The following is a 6,423-nucleotide window of genomic DNA, read 5'->3' on the forward strand; positions in this document are numbered from 1 at the left end:
AGTACACTATCAGCAGCTTTTGTCTAAATGCCTATTGTTTTTTCTTCTTGAGAACCTGGAATTTTGCAATCCCGTTAAGTGCTTGTTTTCTCCAATAAATATTCTGCACTGTTGCTGTATTTCAGATGTTAGGTTTCTCAGGGGACAAAAGCAGTAAAGAAAGAAAATGAATAAATAAACAGCTCAAAGTCTTGAATGTCCAAAAATATTGCAATATCCTGATTTGAATAATCAAAAATTGAGACACTTTATTTGGGTACATTTCACACATAGAAAGCTTTGCATGCAAATCTAAAGCCTGCAATTCTCTCCTATTATTTTGAACATCTTCCTTGCTGATCTTTTTTCTCATGTCTGTTCCAACAGAAGGACAAGCCTATGTATTATTTACAAATAAAGTTAACAACTCCTGTATTTAATATAGAAAGAAAAAAAAAGGACCCACAAAATAGATGGAGTGGACTATCTTCCTGTGCTTTTGCATTGTCTAAATAAGATCCTTTGATTTTTTTTTCCTTTTGTTTTACTGCAGAAATAAGAGAAGTATCTATCTTTAGCATTTGATGCAAATCTCTCTTGCTGTGATTTTCTTAGTATTAGCTTAAAATACTGAAAACAATTAATCTAATTAAAAACAGCAACAGAACCTCTGCCCCCAATACTTTATTGTGAGGTTGGACTTAGAGGGGGCTTAATGCAGTCATCCCAAGTGAGACCGTTTTAGTTGACTTCTGTTTCTAATTAAACTCCAAAACAAAGCCAAGGGTCAGTGAAATGTGACTTCTCTTGACTTCAGAGAATGCCAGGAGGGGTCTTTCAAATTATGTCTTTGGTCTAGGTCTATTTCTTTCTGTGTCTGATCACCAAACCAAGAAAAAACATAGGCAAACTTGAGGAGTGAGTGGAAGAGCCTCATTCCTGTCATCCATCTGGGCCTTGATTCCTCACACAAACTGCTCTCCGTAGCCTCAACGTGTTCACTCATTTCATATTCCCAGTTCTTTTAGTTTGTGTCATGATCGAGAGCTTTGACACCAAGTACACTGAAGAACCTGGGAGAGCTTCTGAACACACTTAGGTGCACCTGTGTCTCCCAAATCTGTGGAAAAGAATCCAAAACACCTTGGTTGGACAGGGCAGTGACGTGCCCAGAGGCAGCTTGTCGGGGCCTGGGCCTGCACGGTGCATCAGCAGGACAGCCTGACACAGCCACTGGAAATGATGAGTGACAGGAGTACATTGTGATGAGGGCCTCCAAAGGATGCCTCTCATTGCCTGGCCCAGCTTGTTTGACAGTACTTAATTTTTAACATGTGGAAATTTCTGAAATATGCATCTTAGAGTATCTGCTTAGCTTGCCTAGAAAGCTTTAATAATTAATGGAAATTCAGAGTTGAGGTACAGTAATGATTTATATGGGGAGCTGTCTTTACACAATCTGCTCTCAAAGCTTTCTAGAGTATTACTCTTAGTGTCTAATTAACTTCCGAAGAGTGATACTGCTCCTTTCACTACTCTGATTGATCAAGGGCTTAACTGCAAGTCATATTTTCCAAGTGATTCCCTGGTGTTCTCTCTGCTCTTATGAGTTCTTTCCTGAGGAACAGAACTATATGGGACATCAAGAACTACTTTTAAATTTTCAGGTATGGTATCTTAGACACCAGGATGTTGCTGTTTATCCCACATAGCTGTAGCACAGAAATTTCTGGTCTTTAGAGATGACTGTTTATTACACGATGGAAATATTTTTATTTTTCTCATTACCAAGTCTTTCTGGCACATTGGAGCATTCTTCCTCTCACTCTTTGGGATTTGCTGTAATAAAAATACACTAACACACTAAAATACAGTAAAAATTATAATAACTAATAAAGATTTAGAGCTATGACATGGTATTGCAAGTACCAATTGCCAGCTAAGGACTCTGAAAATACAGGATTATTTCCTCCCTCTTCTGCTATTTGCATGGTGAGTGATCAGGGTAAATCCCTGTATTTTTCCCATCTGAAAAAAAAAAAAAAGACTGGTCATATATTTTGAACTAGCTAGGAAAAAATCTATACAGACTCTAGGACTACTATTGCTAACACCATATATGTTTACAGGCTGTTGGACATTTGTTTAAATTAATGCTGTGAGAGCGTGAAAAGAGAAGACAAGAACAGAGTGAACAGAGAAAAATGAGGAGGGTGTCTCACATCTCAGGTTTTGTTCTTACTGCCACTAAATTTTGGCTGTTGCATGTAATACAAAGTCCTAGAGAGGCATAGGCACATGGAAATGTAAAGGCTTCTTCCCTCTTGAAGGAATACATCATTCCTTCCCAGAACAGTGTTTAGGGTCACCAGAGAGGATGCTGGGCAAAATTGTCCATCTTCTCAGTATCTCATTATCCATTTGATGTTCATTTTCTACCAGTTTGGCCTGTTTGTCCCACCACCTCTCTGCTTTCTTGTGATCTCAGTCGATCTCTTCTCAAAGAGAAGAGAGCCAGTCCTTCATGAGCAGCCCAGTTCCTCTTGAGCCTCAGACATCAAAGCTATCCCAAACCTGGAGTGCTCCAGTACACTTGCTGTGTTGACTTTGTGTACTGCTTTAACCACACACCTTGTGTCTCTTAGCACAAGGACTAAGAAATCACACTGCCACTCTCACCTCTTCCTTCAATTCAAATATATCACGTTCTAAAAACTGATATTCCCTTCATAACAAGTTCCCTTCCCATTTATGGTGTTTGAAAGTCTCTTCTCCAACATAGGCTGAAGAATTGCTCTTAAACCGGCACAGGTGTGCCATTTATTCCCAGGGTGGGTTTCTCCTTTTCTGTAAGATGGTGTCTTCACCTTGCACCTGAGTGCATTACAGTGGTGGCATTGTCTTTGGAGACAGTGTTCATACTCATCTATAACAGACAGCTACCAGCCTGAGAATATCTTCTTCCTTAGGATCCAAATATTCCTCTGACAGGATTAATGGTCCCACCTCTTAAGAAATTAGCTACATCTCCATTTCCTCTTTCCATCCAAACAGCATTTCTGATACTAATAACGTCAGCCAGAGTGAAAGAGGAGATAAAAGCACTGGTGGCAGAGTTCCACGTGTGAAGGAAGGTGTCATAAAGTCTTGGAGGGCTCATCCAAAGATTGTACCAAAATTAATAACTGGTTTTGTCATTTAAATCAGCCTGGAACACTAATTTATTTATTCTGAAACTTCATCAGGCAAGAGATGGTCTGAGAGTGCTGTGCTGGAATTTCTTAGAGAATTGATTTCTATGGAGAACGAAGATATTTAGCATATTTCCAGAACCTGCAAGTAAAGGCTGATTAATTAGTTCAGGAACTTGCTTGCTTGCCTTCATGTGGAAGTATGTTGTTGAATCATTGCTTCAGCTCATACTGTTCAGGTGTGAGGGAGTTTAAGGGTTGCTGTGACAAATGCTTTATGCTGGCGTACCCCAAGAACAATGATGTAGGAACGGATGCATGTATTGATATAGCATTTCTTCAGACTGAAGCATTTAAACTTGTTGCAAATTGTGTTAGAGCTATCCTATGGTCATACTTTAATTCTTGTCTGCTTCACCAGCAAGAGAGAATACCCTGAAAACGTTTAAAAAAGAGTGATCATCCATTAAAAAAAAAGTTTTTCCCTCTTTTATGCCTATTTTTGACATTTGGATATCCATGTTTTATCCTCCTGTTTGTACCATTTCTTTGAAAAAGACATTTGTCATGATAAAAATGTGCTAGATACAGGTAGAATGCAAGTAGAATTCATATAATTTATTCCAGGTGATAATGCGTTGTCTAAATACAAAAAAGTAATGCTGGGATTACCTAATGTTCTGTGTTGGCCTACTACTGCTCCTGTGGAAGGATAAAACTGCTGGTAACACCTCTTTAGGTATTGTAAAACTAGCCTCTTGTGAAAATCTTACCTAAAATCCGTTACAGAAATGGTCTTGTTCTGTACTCAGAGAATTATAGGTGTATTTCTTGTATGTAATCTCTCAGCAGTATTGATAGAAACACTTTAAGTGCCTGAATCCGAAAACAAATTTTTCCAAAATGTGGCATGCTAAACATATCAAATGGGTACACTGATATGTCGTTGTTACCATTTCTGGTGGTACCTCCAACTTCTGATTTCCTACAGAGGAAAAATGTGTGACCCCTCATTCAAAAAATAAACGTTTTCTGGGTAACAATAATATTAATTCATGTAACAAACTGACTTCTTGATGCGGATAGCTGTATCTCCTGATAGTTATCTTATTTATCATCCTGCCTCTCTCCTTGTGGTATAGCTTAAAACGGTTTTGGCTTCAAAATAAGAGATGTGGGGGAGAAACCCTTAAAAATCCAGGCATATAGTTCTTAGTGCTAGTGGATCACGTTGAACAGCTCACATTCCCATTACAGTACTTTTAAGAACAAAATACATTACCCGTCTAGCACAATGTTAAACATGCAGCTCTTTGGAGGAGAAGGGCTGCAGACAGCAACATTTAAATTGTGGGGCATCTCCAGGGTGAAGCTGTAGAAGAGCTGATCAGTAAAGCAAGAAATCACTGTTCTTGTGTGTGTATAAGGGAAAGAGGTAATAGGGATGCTGCTACCTGAGGAAAAGGGCAAGTCCTCTTACAGATAAGAGAAGAGAGAGCTGTAAGGGGAGAAAAACATGTAAGGAAAGATTAGACTTTTTTTAAAAAGTGGAAAATTATTTAACATTGAAGTTGTATCTCAAGCCAGCCCTGTCTTTCCCAAGACCACTGCACGTTTGTAACCTCAACTTTGCAGACCACACTGTTTCTCTTAGATAACAAGGATATGCAGATAGGAAGAGGCACAAAAATAAATTAGAAAAGGATTCTTTAATGCTGCTAATAATGTATTTGGACATGATTATCATAATGAATCTTGTAAAAGGAATTCGCTGTTTCCCCTTTTATATGATGTATTTCTGACCTTCACCCACTTGATATGCAATTCCTATTCAGCGAAGGTGCCCATAATAGAGGGGCAAGAAGGATGATCAGAGTTCAAACAATAGGGTAAGAAATGCAGAGCAGTGGGAAAAAGCTTCCATTTTCCCATAAGCTGGGGCGTAGAAGATACTGCAGCCTCAGCTCTACAGTATCTTATGAACAAACAAATTATGCATGAGTTTGCTCAGGGGACTACTCAGCTACTCAACAATAATGGGTAATTGCCCTCACAAACTTATCCTCATATCACTCATACACACCAACACTTATACTGAAAAGACGTGAAGAACAAATTTCAATATAAAACACATTATTATTATGAAAATGACACATTTCCATTTAACCCTTTTCTAACAAAAAGAACTCACTGCCTTTCAAAGAAAATTGGGCTAGGAAATTTTAAACCTTAGTCTCAGTATTTTCCCTTGGAAGGCACGCTCAAGATTGTTTTACTTGGCACATTCTGTACTCTTCATTGTAGCAAAGGCTTGCGGGTATCTAATGACACAATCACAGAATGCCATAGAAATTTGGAACAAAATCCTCGTCTTCGATACAATTCAGCAGATTCACGCCATATGGAAATCCTGCTGTTTAATGTAACACCATTAAAAGCCACATATTGCTAAATTCATCTCTCAAAGATTTTGCAAAAGTTGCAGGAACAATATTATTTCTGAGTTTTTAACCTTTATTCAGCCTCCAGCATTCTAAAGAGTCAAATGTGTGTTTCATAACTGGAAATCCAACTACTTCATCTGCTGCTGATATTTTGATTTCTCAAGCATACATAGTAAGATGATGGTCTTGCCTTCTTCATAATGAACCAGTGAGTTACAACTCAATAGCTGGGAAAGAGTCGAACCATAGCTAGAAATCTGTGTCCTAAAATAGGTTAGCTTAATTTTAATTTATTCTGTACTCCTTCACCCTAAGCATCTGCATCATTTCCTTTGTTTTCTGTATACCTTCTGTTCTAGGTTATAAGTTCTCTGGACCTAAGACTGTTTCTGTGTTAACATTCTGAATCACAAAGCCTTTTGGTATTTATGGACTGGAAATGAAATCATTGATAAAACTATTTGCTGCACAGCCAGTCAAACATTTTCAGTCCAACCTGTCAGGAAAACCTCCTGCAGTGGGCAGTCCTTAAGGATATGTAATGCACGTGGACAGAAGGAAGTTCTGGCTGTTGTGTGGATGCTTTATCCAACATTTTCAGACACATCTGCATGGATCTCGGCTGTCCTCAATGCTTCTCACAGGTGTAGTGATCTCCCTGCTTCATCTGTTTGCAAGAACTGCATCAGAAAGGATACAGGGAAAGATAAGAATCCAGCCTCTTGTTGCAGCATGTTTCCCCCAAATCCCTGATGAAATTCAGAGCAATGTTTCTACCCAGTGTTAGAAGATAGGACTGACACCACCCC

The sequence above is a fragment of the Cygnus olor genome, chromosome 10, assembly GCF_009769625.2.
Source record: "Cygnus olor isolate bCygOlo1 chromosome 10, bCygOlo1.pri.v2, whole genome shotgun sequence".
Lineage (NCBI taxonomy): Eukaryota > Metazoa > Chordata > Aves > Anseriformes > Anatidae > Cygnus > Cygnus olor.